General features: G+C 51.4%; 1 protein-coding gene across 10 annotated transcripts in view; it reads left to right on the forward strand.

The window, feature by feature from the left end:
* Nucleotides 1-1,140: 1,140 nt before the first annotated feature.
* The window catches only part of NCOR2 (nuclear receptor corepressor 2), a 257,096-nt gene continuing 244,408 nt past the window's right edge, over nt 1,141-13,828 (forward strand). For 5 of the 10 annotated variants that reach the window (XM_074887772.1, XM_074887777.1, XM_074887776.1 and 2 more), the window contains exon 1: nt 1,142-1,435. The gene's annotated coding sequence lies outside the window, so the exon portion shown is untranslated. Of the gene's footprint in view, nt 1,436-5,634; nt 5,653-13,828 lie in introns of those variants that run through there. The other 5 variants (XM_074887780.1, XM_074887781.1, XM_074887783.1 and 2 more) reach the window with 2 other exon arrangements.

The following is a 13,828-nucleotide window of genomic DNA, read 5'->3' on the forward strand; positions in this document are numbered from 1 at the left end:
CTGTGTGGAGGTAGAGTGGCGGGGAATCCGTGTGTGCCCACCTCTGCCCATGCTGCCTGCTGCCTGCTGGAGCAGGGAGGGAGGAGTGGAGGTTTGCAAGATGCTTTTCCAGCTTTTGGGGTGGTGCGTCGCCTGCAGCACGGATGGGAGGTGGATTCACCCAGGCAGGGGGCACGCAGCGGTGGAGCAGAAAGGGTGGTGGCTGAGGGGGCATGACCGTCCCCTTTCCCCCTGGGAGGATGGAAGGGAAGAAAAAGTGTGAAAAAGTGGGGCAGTAGTAAAAATCAGAAGCTGGGCTGTGAAACTGGAAGATGGGAACGGTGTGGGAGCGACCCAGGCTGCCTCAGCGCCTGGTTCCTGCGGGCAGTGGCTTGTTAAACTGTTCAGATTTTCCTGCAAAAATCACCCCCCTAGGGAAGGTTTTTGATGTGGCCGGGATGGTGGTGCAGACCCTCATCTGGGGCTGGGAACGCGCATCGTGGAGTCTTCTCCTGGAGACCCGGGCCTTCCTTTGGGGGAAACCCGAGGTTTCCGTGTCTGGCGCTGCAGGTCAGCCCCGGGCACCAACTCCCCGGGGCTAAAACTTTGCCCCAGTGGTCACGTTCAAGAAGCCAAGTGGCCATCGACCCTTCTCCGAAACGCTGGTGTGTGAAGTGGCGCCGGGAAGGGGGGTTTTGCTGGTCCAGCTTGTGGCGTGGGTGAGAAACCCTGATTTTCACCCCATAAATTATTATTGACATGCAGTGTGGCATGAACGCAGCCGGTGGCACCAGGAAAGCTGGCAACACCGACATGGCTGGTGGCCCCAGTACAGCCGGTGGCCCCGATCTAACCGGTGGCCCCAGCACAGCCGGTAGCACTGATTAACCGGTGGCCCCAGTACAGCCGGTAGCGCCGATGCCCGGCACCTCTGCGGGGGACAGCGGGGACCTGCCGGGGGAGGGTGGGGGTGTGTGTGTGTCCCCCTCGCTTCCCGCCCGCCCGCCGGGTGCTCGGCGCTGCGTGCGGCGAGCGGGCGCGGCCCCTTTAAGGCGCGAGGGCGGCGGGGCCCCGCCCCGCCCCGCCCCGCCCGGCCGCCGGGGCGGCTGTGGGGCGGCCTGAGGGACCCGCCGCCGCCTCCCGCCTCCCGCCGCCGCCTCCCGCCGCGCCGCGCCAGGGCAGGGCAGGGCGCTGCTGGGCCAGCGCTGCGGCGGAGGGGCGGCCCGGCCCGGCCCCGCAGGCGGGCGGACGGACGGACACACCGACAAACCGACGGACGGACGGACGGCGAAGCTTGCGGGGGAGCAGCCCCATGGCTCTGGATTTATAAACACGGCGCAGATGGCGGGGCCGGGTCGCCGCGCCGAGCGCTGCCCCGCCGGCCGCTGAGGCGGGAGGCGAGGAGGGAGCGGTGGCGGCGGCGGCGATGGGGGGCGGCAGCTGCCGGCGGGATTAGGTAAGGCGGGGAGGGGCTGCCCCGGGTGTGGCGGTGCCCGGAGCGGGCCCGGGGGCCGCGGGGACCCCCCCGCCGCTGTCAGGCGGCCGCTCGGGGCGGGGGGGGGGCCGGGCCGGGCGGGGCGGGGGGGCCGCTCCCCGCCAGGTAGAGGGGTGCGGGCAGCCGCCGTTACGTAAAAATGAAAATGTGCCGCGGGAGCTGCTGGCTGGGGGAGAAACTTACTTTTTTTTTTTTTTTTCCTGTTAGTTGGGGTTTGTTTTTTCTTTTTTTATTCTCAAGGGAAAGCGCTGCCCAGGGAGGAGCTGCAGGGTTTGGGGGTGCTCGAGGGGAGCCCCGCACTTTGCAAACTAGCGGGGACGCCCTGTCTGTGGGGTGGGGGGCACCCCAAGGGCCTTTTCTTCCACCTCTCTTTTTTTCTTTTTCCCCCCTTCTTTCAATTCTGCTTTATTTTCGGCTCTTGCCCCACATACATATTTGAAGCCGGTCGTTTCACGCTGAGACCCCAGCCCGGAGAAGTGACCGTGCAGCGCGGGGGGGATGCAGCTCCGGCCGAGGCTGGCCCCGGTGCCCAGACATGTGTCACTGGTGTGTCGGGAGGGGGCCGGGGCCCTGGGCACAGTCAGCGCCGGCGAGAACTACAGGGCTCACTTATCTGTCGATGTGGCGTTTAGCGGCTGATGTGTAAATATTTATGGTGGGTAAACAGGGCCGGTGTCTGCAGGCAACAAGTGTACGTTTCTTTAAACCCCAGCTGCAGTCTCTGGAGTGATTGCTTTTTTCTCTGTCGATTCTTATAATTTCCTGTTCTCTTTTCTCCCTCGGCCCTTTCTCCTGCTCCCTTGCCCTGACAATGCACAAAGAGCAGGCTGCAGTGGGTGCAGGCAGCTGCCTGCCATGTGGGCTGCTGCCAAAGCCACTGAAGCAGCAAAACCTACAGGGCTCTGGGCTGCCTGGGGCGAGAGGGGTTGTGTTGACCCGGTAAACCCATCCCTCCTTCCACCGCTTTGAACCCTGTGGATGTCCCTGCCTGCAGCCCGGCATGCCTGCAGGCACTTCTGCCTGCGCTGGAGGCTGGTCTGCTCCCTGAACTTTGTGTTTTGGGTCAGCTCAAGAATTTGCCTGAGAGGACAGTGCTGGTGGAGGTGATCTGTGCAGTGGGTATTTCCTCACGCGTTTATGGTTTGAACTCTTTCTGCGACCTCTCCCTCAGTATTCGCACGAAGCAAAGGTTGGAGCTCTGCATGCCTGAAAACGTCAGGGTTTTGCTGAATCTAGTATTTTTAATCTGGCTTTGGATGTGATGCTGTTTTGCTGGTATTCCTTGGCTGCGTGGAGTGAGAGTTTTTCCATTTAGCATAGAGGTTTTTATCAGCAAGGTTAAGTTTTAGTTTGCCATGTGCTTTACAGATAAAGGTTTGGTACTACTACTAATTCATAAAAGGAAGGAATGTGAGTTGTGACAACTGGGTGAGTATTTGCATCTCTTCTAAAAGTGGTGGACAAAACTCCTGGAGGGCTTTAGTGAAGCCGTGCTTTCCTGGATGGCTTTGGTGAAGTCCTGCTTAATTCTCTGAATTTCACTGCTGACTGGTTGGATGACTTTGGGACCTTGCTCAGGCTCCCTTGTGTCTGGGTCTGCCAGCTCTGCGCAGAAGCCGTGCCTTGGGTGGGGAATATGGTAAGCAAGGCTTGCAAAGTGTTGTGAGGCTGAGTCCCAAGATGCCATGGGAGGGAAGTTCTACGTGTGACAATATTTTAGAACTTTAGTTGAGTAAGTTTCAGTATGAGAGAGAGTCTTGCAAAATGCGTTTAGTTTATTGAAAGCAAATGCACTCAAACCTCAGTTTGTTGTTGCCACAAGGGAAAAAGTAGAAGCTATTTTTGGTGTGAGAGGAGATGGGGCACATACATGTCTGGGGCGGGGAAACACTGGTACTTTGTTCTTCTGGCTTCATGTGGGTGGTGGTTTCTGTTATTTAGCTGTGTGTTTCTGCCAAGTTGCAAAACATACCTGGTTCTGAAAACCCTGTGGAGGTCAGGGCCGGCTCTGCGGAGCTGGTAGCGGGCCCGTATGGGAACGCCTCCCACGCCGGCATCTCCAGCGCTGGAGAAGTGGGTGGATGCTTCTGGCTTCACACCTTTGAGTGCCAGGGAGGTGACTGGCATTTTTTCACGACGGGATCTGGACTGAAACCATAAACTTGTTTCACGCAAGCCACCGAACAGCTGCTGCTTGGCAATACCTTTCACTTGCTAATGGCTGTGGTTGGCTTTGAACCAAGTTGCCTCGAGTGGAGGTTGTACCAATCCCGGGAGCCATCCTGCGATAAATCCAAAGAGGGTTTGATTCAGGCTGTGTGCATGTCTTGTAATTAGGAGATCCAGTCTGGTAAAGGCAGTTTTGTTATGATTGGCAATGAAGGCGTGCATGCAGCTGTGCTGATAGCTATGTGTGTTGAGAGCTACATGTGTTAAGAGAGCTACCCCTCTCATCTCCACGGCAGCTCTGGACTGCTCTGGCTGGAATTGGGTCATAGGAGATAGCTTCATCTTTTGTGACATGGCTGTAAATTATTTGTCCCCTTAATGGCTCCTGGTGTTGCTCCCGCTGCCGGTTCTGGTTGTTAATGGCCTCTGCTGAAATACAGTCCTGTTTGCGGTCAGGTCATCATGGGAGAAACCTGTTTGAAGTCAACTGTAATTTACATGTTTGAGATACCGTCATCTTCATGACTCTTTGGGGAGGAGGAACGTTATGATCTCCCTGGTTTCGGGATGAGTAGGTGGGAAAGGAGGATTAAATCAGTAAATTTTCAGAAGTGGGTTCTGGGCGGCTGATTTGAGCAGTCGCGAAGAGGTGTGGGTTTGAGAGGGCCTGTGTTTGGGGTGCATACTGCTCATCCCTGACCTGATGTCTAATTCTGACCAGATCACTAGACATGTCTGAAAATTGAGGCTGGGGGGGTTACATGAGGTTCAGTGTGTCAGAGTGAATCTGCTGGAGAGCTGGTGAAGAGGAGTCTCTTTCCCCGCGAGTGATTTGCCCGTTCAGCTTGAGGGCTCAGTACTCCCAGTGGCAGAGTACTGGTTCCCTCCTGGGTTTTGTGCCTGCGAGCAGTGATCCCCTGAACACAGACTGGGGACTAGATGCAGGGGTACTTGAGGATGGAAATCCAGGGTAATGTGTTCTTAAAAGGAGTGTTATCTTTGTGCAGCTGCATTTGTGCGAACTGGGGCTTGCTTTAGTCTTCGCTGAGAGATTCAGTGGAGAGCAGGGTCAGCTCTAATGGAGCTAGAAATGAGGTATAGCAGCACCCAGTTGCCTCTGTGATTAGTGACTGAGGCTTTTGCAGTCGCTGAAGGATTTGGGCATCGTGAGGTCATGGATTCTCATCTAGGATGCTGTGGCATAGGCTCTTGCATGCTTTGAAGGGTCCTTCCTGTGTATTGATATAGGAGGGTGGGGGAGAATTGCTATTTATGGCTGGACTTGTGCTGACACACAGGTGTCAGGGTCTCCGATTTGCCCTGTAATGTCGAAGGGATAGATCTTGGCATCAGAGCAGAAAATGGAAATGTGTGTCACTTAATGAGCATGGCTAGAGCACAGATACTTCCTAAAAAAGGATTGAAGAGGGGAGCTGGAGCTCCAGAACAAAGGGCATAAAAACGCCGGCAAGAGCCTGGTCAGAGTGAGGGAGGGATCTGGTAGGAAGGGGCGGAGGACAGAAGAGCAGAAGGAAATGAGTGATTTGGCATTTTTGGGAAGTGAACCTTGACCTGCGCACGAGGCAGCAGCGGGACTGTACTGGGAATTGAGAAATCTGGGTTGCACCCCCAGTCCTGCTGCCCACCCCACTTGCTACTTCCCTTCTCGAGGCCACCAGTTCTCCCTTCCTGCCAACCTGCTTCTGGCAACTGGAGGCTCTCTGGGGTGTGGACTGTCCCTTATTAAAGGCCAGAAGAGTGCCTCAGGAGGGGATGTTTCTGGTGAGCAGGCAGCGCTCACGCAGTGCTGCTACCCCTGCCATCTTCACGGTGGGAAGCTCAGAGAGATGGGCCGTGGTTGTGGCTGGACAGACAAGAAGAGGCGCTGATTGCTGCAGACCCTGCTGCTAACAGTGTGTGCTTGGCTGCTGGTCCGAATTTGGCTTGGGGATGTCCAGAGAAGGAGCCCTGCCTGTGGGGGAGAGGTGACTGGTCCTGGAGGAGAAGCGGTAAAGGCTGAGCTAGATGGCTGTGGCCATGATTGCTACCGCGATGCTAGGGCTGGAGGAGAGCTGGGGCACGGCGGGGGGGACAGGGAGAGCAAAGCAGTCGGCACGGTTATGTGCCTGCTGGGTGGCGCGGAGGATGCTGATAATGGTTAGTGCTCTCAAGCGCTTTATAGCTGCGGAGCAGTGAACAAACATTAACGAATGTAAAGGATAGCAGCTTTGTCTAGTTACAGAGAAGGGAAGTTAACTCCAAATTAACTTTATGATCCGTGAAACTGAAGGTTATTTAAAAAAATAATAACATAAATGGAAATGCTGAAGTTTTCCAGAGTCGCTGAGTACACTGCTTGTTGTTTAATGCCTTCCATTTTTTCCCTCCCAGTCTGTGTTTTTGGCTCAGGAACAAATTACAAGCAATATCAGCTTACGCTTGGATTTGAACCCACATTACTCTTAGTCAGCTGAAATATTTCCCCTTATCGCCGCTCCCATAATGTTTATTTTAGACCAGATAGCATCATGGCTTTTCTGCTAGCTGTAGGGAAGAAGCCAGTCTTTGAAACAGCCCGGCACCTTGGAAAGAAATGATCTCAAAGCTGGTTTGGTTTCTGAATGAGGTACAGCTTCATTTTCCACCCAGAGCTTAATGCAAGGCTGTATCCCAGAACAGTTTGCAGCGTTAAAAACCCAGGAGGCGGCAGATGGATGAATTGCTGACAGATTTAAAATCGTATGACAAACATAAAGCATTCAGACGTGAGGCCAAGGCGGGAGGAAGGTTGCAAGGGGAGGTAGAGGCAGAAAGGTCAAGTAAGTTATTCTGGGCAGGAGATGTGCAGTCAAAGGCAGGCTCCAGTGGGTTCAGCCTACGAGGGGAAGGGAAGGTCTTCAAGAGGAGGGATGTGGTGAGGAGCGTGTTCCCATCAAAGGGCAGGGAGCCCTCCGCGTCCTGGACCGGTAGTGGGAGGAGGAGAACGAGGAGGAGGAAGGGGGCCAAATCTAGCCTCGGCAGCGGTGGTGAGGCCAGGAGGAGCGGGGCTGCCCTGCGAGGAGACAACATGGTGGGGCCTAAATGGTTTCCTCCTGTGGGAAGTGGTCGGAGGGAGAGTGCCAGCGCCCGGGGAGGCAGGGGACAGTGCGGGTATTGTCTCTGGTAGCTGCAGCCCCGGCTGCAGCTCTCCTGGTGCTGCGTGTGTCAAGGGAGGGAGAGCCGGCAGGATTTCCTCTCTGCAGCGCTGGCTCCCGGGTTAATAACTAACCAAGCAGTCTAGGTTTATCCTTTCATTGTGGAAGAGAATTATTTACATAATACCACTCCTCGTAATCTTTATTTAGCATTGTTTCCCAGGCATAACACTGGATGGAGTGGCGGTGCCCAGAAATGCAGTTTCGGCCCAAATATGTGGGAAGTTAACCCTTACTGTCCGGGTGTGCTCCCTGCCCGTGCAGGGAACTGGCTGTAAACTGAAGAAATACTCCAATGGTGTGGCCATCTGTCATGTAGTTTTTGGGACTTCTGTGTCTTCTAAACCCTGTTTTCTGCAGGCTTCGGGCTGGTGCTCTGTGCTGGTACCTGAATGCTTCTCACCAGCTTCCGAAGCAACGCAGTTAAGGTTTGTCCTGTGCGTGTCGGGGCAAGAGAGTGATTTGTATTGCACTCTTCTGTGCCTGTGTTGAAGAAGGCAGAAGGAAAGAAATGTGTCAGCCCGTGGGTGGAGGATGACAGGATTTAGGAAGGTTCCTGGTGTGGATCATCCCATTGTCTGTGATCAGTCCTTGAAGACTCGCTGTCTCCCAGGTGGGCAGGTTTCGTCTTCCTCGCGGAGTTGTAATTGCAAGGTCTGGAGGCTTAGGTGTTTGTGTAAAGAGCTAGGGCCTGATTGTTGTGGCACACTATGGTGAAGGACTGAACCCTGGGCTTGGGTTTCAGTGGGATGTGGTGGGAGAGTTGAACCGGTGAGTAGGATGGCAGGCAAGGCCAAGCTTTCTGAAAATCTGCCTGTACCTCCAGCTGTGCAGTGCTGGCTGGAGAGGGCAAAGGGTGCCTTCCCTCTACGCTGCGGGATGTGTGGGCTTCTAACAAGCTGTGGCAAACAATGGAAAGTTGGCTTTCTTCTGAAAATATTTTAAAACCTTATAAAATTGCTCCAACAGCTACATTTTTATAGGACCAGGTCTCAGCTGTGTGCTACTTGATCACTTCGTAAATAGCTCAGTCTTTGGCCTCTGCAAACTTCTCGAACACATACCTCCCAGTGCTGCAGAAACACCGGTTAGCACATGGTTTATCGGTGGCTGCACCTGGCTCATAGAGCAGAAACACTTTGCAGCTCTGCATAAGTGTTTACTGCCGAGGCCGCATGATCTCTTTGGCCTGATGGTGCAAGGAGCTGGTTTTGCGAAGGCTGTGAGCCCTCAGTGATTTACGCTGGATTACCCGGGTGGCACTTGCACAGTCCAGGTTGGACGTTGGCATGTGATGACCTCTCCTGTCAACCTTGGAGAGGGTGATGCAGATCCTGTGTCAGTTTTATGCTGGTGATGTGGATGTTACCTGATGAAGCCTGAAACTTGCTGGAACAAAGGTAACTTGTTAACACCCTCCTTGAACCAATTACACCTGGCAGGGTGAGTTTGCGTTGGATCAGCGCTGAGACGTGTGACTGCAGCATTCCTGATCCACTGCTTGAAGCCCTAAAGCTTTGTCAACTGACTCGTCAAGCCCTTGCCGTTACCATCATGCGATTCGTGATATCATGTGGTATGTAAATCTGGGGTGTGTAACAGAGTGGTGGTGTTTGGTATCCGAGCTGTGCGCTCAGGAAGTTTCTCCAGTCGTTTGCCCGGGGGTGTTTTTCCTGTATCAGGACCTTAAATAGCTGTGTCCCCTCTTCTCTGGCACAAGACTTTCTTCTGTTTGGCAAAGGGGTTGACTCTTTCCTGTTGGAAAGGCTTCCTTGATCAAGCCCTTGTTTTTCTGCAGGTACCACGTCATATAATTCCATTAATAAACTTTTCAAGTTCCATCTTGAAAGCAGTTACAGCTTTTTTTTTTTTTGCCTTTGCTGTAGAGTTTCAAGCTCATGCCAAAGTCTCAGCTTCATTTCTAGGTCACCAGTCTGCCCTTTCATTTCCCCCCTCACACAGAAGTTGGCCGGCTTGTTTTGATTTGGTAATATGCGAGGTGGTGTCCACAGACAAAACCAGGCAGGCCAGTGAAATTCATGTTTCCCTGCAGCCTTGTTCCTGTTTTGTGTGTGTGAATAATAATTTCCAAATGCTAGACCAGAGGTGATTAAAAACTGTCAAAGAAGTAAAATGCAGCAAAGTCTGCATTACAGGAATCTGTGTGTCCACTGTTTTGGGAAAACCCTCTGAACTGACAGTGGAAAAAGCCTTCAATATTCTTATTTAAGGTTTTCTAGTCTTAAATAAATGTCACTTACTTGGGAGGTGCTGATGAGGCAGCCTGAGTGTATCCAGGCTATGCAGGAGGTTGGTTGCCGCTGGCTGTGTGTGGGGGCCTGGGGCTGGTAGCGCTGCCTTTCTGTGCTTGCTCTGCAGAGTTGTTTGGGATCCTGAGCTGCTGTTGAGATGTTTTTGCATGATGTGGCACAGGCACCTGGGCAGCTACCTCAGCTGCGGGCTTGTGGCTGGAGCTGCTGAGCATGACTGGCAAAGGGTAGAGGGGTGAAAGGCTTCTCTGCAGCCCAAGTGGATGCTTGAGTGGACGCGAAGAGCTGAAAATCCTACTGGGGAGTGGCACACAGTGTCTGTTGCTTGCTCTGAGTGAGTACAAGTGCTTGTTTTTTCCTGAGCTGCCAGGCAATGGATGTTCAGAGGTTTTTATGCGACTCCAGTGTTGGGACCATGAAGCAGTTGTCATCAGATAGATGCGTTGGACATCTTTATTTTTGGAGCAAATGATCCTGCTGACAGCATGTATAGGAGGTGTCAGCCAGCCCTTTTTTCTTCTTCCTCTCTGTTTTTTTTTTCCTTCATTTGTAGGTTTTAGTCTTGGCTTTTCTTTGCTCTCTTGACAGGGTAGCTGTTAAAAAATTGTGTTTTTTTGATTTTTGATGTCTCTTTGTCTTAAGATGTCATGATTAGAGATGCATGTAAAGAGCTACTGCGATTTTGATCCAGAACCCAGCCAGTTGCCAGCAGCGTTCCTGAGGGCTGTGTGGTGATGGACTAAGAAACGCTGCAGGATTTTGGGTTTTCTCCAGCATTATGAAACAAAAGTAGAGAGAGACGTCTGTGCATACCTTAAGGGTTGTGTTTCTGTTCTAACTCCCTTGCTGTGGAAAGCTGAGGTTTGCATCTTCTCCAGAGACTGGTGCTCGTGAAATCTAGAGCATTTCCGTGAACGTCCTTAAACTCTGCAACTGTAGGTGAAAGCTGAGAAATGCCGAGTTTGGTTTGCCCAGAGGTGGAGGAGTCATGCTGTGGAGGCGGACGCGAGCATGCAGGCTCCCTGGTTGCTCCAGCTTCCCCTGCCAAGGACGGTGTGAGTTTTGGTGTCCGTTTCAATGGGACAAGAACTTTAAGCTCTATCCAGCTTTTTATTTTTTTGCCTTTTGTTCAGTTGTTTTTTTTTTTTTTGAATGTGTGTGGATTTCTTCTCGGCAGGAGGCTTTATTCCCCATACAATGTATTATTGTGTTTGTCTTGCTCTAGTTCCTTGTTTTATGCGGAAACACCTTGAACCTTTGGCTGAGCTGGAAGATGGGTGCAGAGTCAGACCCGTGGCTGCAGGCGTGGGGCAGTTCCAGGAAGAACGTGTCTGTGCACGACTCTTCAGCCTTGAGTTACCCGGTTGCTGCTTGAGGCGTTAGACGTGCTTGGCTAACGCAGACACTCCCCTGCGTTTTGATCAGGCAGTCTACACGTACTTATTTTTGTTTTATGGAGGCTGATCCCTAGGGTAAAGAAGGCTGTAGCCAGAAATAAGTGAGTGTTCACACTTGCCTTTATGAACTTCTTGAGTATTTTGCCAATTAATTCTTAGGTAACTGAGGCTAAAATACCTACTGTAAAGGACACGGCCAGGAATGCTGCTAACCTGGGGCCTGATCCTTTCTTCACTCATTCCAGTTTTGCATAAACTTGGTAGAGGTGCCTGTTCTGTCTTGGCCTTTCGCAGGCTGCTGTACAGAGCCTCTCAACCGGCAGAAGAAATGTCTAAATAAATACAGCAGCTTCACCTTGCAGTCTTGCCAAGTCAATTTAGTGTGTGTGTTGAGGAGGCAGAACAATTAGTTATGGAGACAAATGGGTCTTCTCTGTGTTGTGCACTCCCATCACGCGGCCGGCTCCGAGTGTTGTGATAAGCATAACAGTGAAATCTGTATTAAGGAACCAATTAAGGCTTCTGCAGAAGAAGAGGAGGGGGAAGTAGCAGCTTAACATTAACCTAAGAAAGGTGGAGCTGAACTGTATCTCTTAATGGGTTTGGGTCTGTCAAACAAGGGTGATTTATTCTTTTTTCACAGCATCTAGCAGACTTCTTTTAGGCTGTATTTTTGGGATATGAAGGCTTTGGTTGTAGTGCTGGCTAAAGGAGTTTGCCATCTCACTGCCCCTCATTGTGTCCCTATCCCAGTGCTTCTCCCTCCTGTTATTTTTGACCTGAGTGGTTGAATGAATGTCTTCACCAAGCAATCACACTTTTGGTTGAGTTGGCACCGCTTTGGGGGTAGTATGGGTACTGCAGGGAGGGATAGGGAGCCAAGGGACAGCCAGCCTGAAATCAGGGGATAGTGGCTGTAATTTACACAGCTTGGTGACATTTCAAGCCTATGTCTTTTGCGGGTATAAAACCACAGTCCTGAAATTCTCCTCTAAATAGCAGATTTTTCTCTCAAACTTATTCTGCATAGACCTGTGCTTATCTCTGATGTGTCTCCCTTTAGCAGGGGATAAACCGGTTTTACAGCAGGTGATGCAGACCCTCACGTAGGGTTTTATTTGCATTCCCACAGCAGCAATTTCAGCCTGGAGTCACGCTCAGGCAGTATTGGTAGAAGTTAGGTCCTTTCCCGCCATGATCTGGGCATCTGGGAAGATCTGTGGCATTTGCTCCTTTTCTGTGGGCTGGAAATCAACTGCCTGGGTCAGAAACATGGCTGGGAGCGCTCCTTCGTGGCAGGGTTTGGGCTTTTCACATTGCCCTCCACGTGCCTGTTACTGCTTTGTGTTAGCTGCATTACCTTTGTTCCTTGAGCCTCTTGTGCTCCCTGGGAGACTCAAGTAGTCCGTGTTTTTGTGCCTTCAGCCTTGCGCACCCAGCGGAGAGCTGGTGAAGAGGAAAGTTGGTCAGATGCCATCCTCTGTGCTCTGTGGCCACTTCTGCAAGCATCAGTCATGGCTCAGGTAGACACCTGATGAACAGAAACAGTGAGAGACAGGAGGGTCCTTTTTCCAAGAGAGTTTAAAACCGCTCTTCTACAGGAGCTTTGCTGAATTGCAAATTGCTATTTCTCTCCCACTTCTGTTCTAAATCTGCTGCTGTTCTAGAAGTGGCAGTAGTTTTTACTCATGTGCTCTAGTGCATGGATGAATGTGTGCCGCAGTGTAGCGTTGTAAGTAACAGACGTGTTGTTGATCATAAAGTAGCTAATGACACTTAAAATATTGGCTTGGTCAGGGAAATGCTGTATCACACAGTGGTCTCTTCCCAGCCACTAGAATAGACAAAGTTCAGCTCTGTTTGACATGGTGTTTGGAGAGATGGACAGCTTTCTGTCACCTTTGACAGATGAGTTGTGAATTTTTAAGAGAAAACAGAGCATCTCTTTGTTTCTTCCCCCACTCAAAACCAAACAAAAGCCAGGTGGAGGGCAAATCTCGCATGCATTCTGTTTATTTCCACGTGCAAATGCATCTTCTTGATGTGTCATTAACCTGGTTGCTCTCTGGTGCTATTTTTAGCAGCCTTATGATCTATGGACAAGGAGCTCTTCCAGTAAGCATTTATAAGCAGCCCAGCCTGGGGTCAGGGGGGTTGTGCAGAGGCCAGGGTGTCTCGGGGTGGTGGGGTCTTCCCTGCTCTGCCAGGGGGCCTAGAGGAGCTGGACGCAGCTCCCCCATCTGCAGTCCCACATAGGGAAATCTGTGGAAAGCATTACTCTTCTGTTCCTGTGACCATGGTAACCGACTTGGATACATCAAACTTGACTAATTAACCTAATGGAGAGTCGTTTCCAGGCTGAGTCTCTCCCCTCGGATTTCAGAGTAGAACTTGTGTTGTCTGATCCACCAGCAGCCTCTGCAGCCAGCGCTGACTTTCTCAGGGTGGTTTCTCTGGCAAATTTCTTCCTCCTGTTCGTCTGTGCTGGGGAGGATGGCTCGGAACTGGATTGATGTCTCGGGTGCTTCTCTTGCTCTGCATTCCCCATCTTGTTTTATAATTTCTCAGATTCTTGTGGGAGGAAGATCCCAAACTCAGATGGGAAAAACTTGCTCTAACTTCCTCCTTGGACTGGGTGGGGTGAAAGTGAATATTTTCCTGCATCTCTCCTGTTTCTGTACTGTACTGCAGGATCTCTGCCACCCTGACTTTTGCTGTTCAAAATCTGGTCAAATCCTCAGGCTTGAAACAAAACAGCACATCCTGGAGATGTCTGTGCATGTCTTTGCGTTTCCTCATCTTAATGTACTAGTTAAAGACGTTGCTACTTCGCGCTGTTTCTCCTGGGTTTAATTATTATTTCAGTGATTGGAGCTGCAGACTGCGGCAGGGACTTAAGAGTTCAGCCTCAATTAAAAACCATCCTGTGCCAGGCAGATAGCGGCAGGCAGCACTGTTCTCAAGTGTCTCCAGCAGTCCATCTAAACATCATGTGATCGGTTCAGTTGAGAAATCTGAGTAGGCAGAAAGCAGTTTCTGGGATAAATCTTGTGAGTGCTTCTCAAAATAGCCTGAAAGCAAGGTTTTGCTTTCCACAGCCGCTCTTGGTCCTTGAGGCTGGTCAGAATTTTAGGTGGATTACCAAATATTGCTAACCTCTGATCTTCAAAAATTGTGAGATCCTTTTTTTTTTTTTTTTTTAATTTTTGATGCTGCCTGTGGTGTGTTTGAACTTAAAGGATTTGCATTTTCATGGTTTTTTTTAGTCTTAATTATAAGTACTGGGACCTTCCTTGCTTGTGGTTCCAGCTTTTTATGTTTTTC

Source organism: Strix uralensis, chromosome 17 (genome assembly GCF_047716275.1).
Source record: "Strix uralensis isolate ZFMK-TIS-50842 chromosome 17, bStrUra1, whole genome shotgun sequence".
In the NCBI taxonomy this organism is placed as follows: domain Eukaryota; kingdom Metazoa; phylum Chordata; class Aves; order Strigiformes; family Strigidae; genus Strix; species Strix uralensis.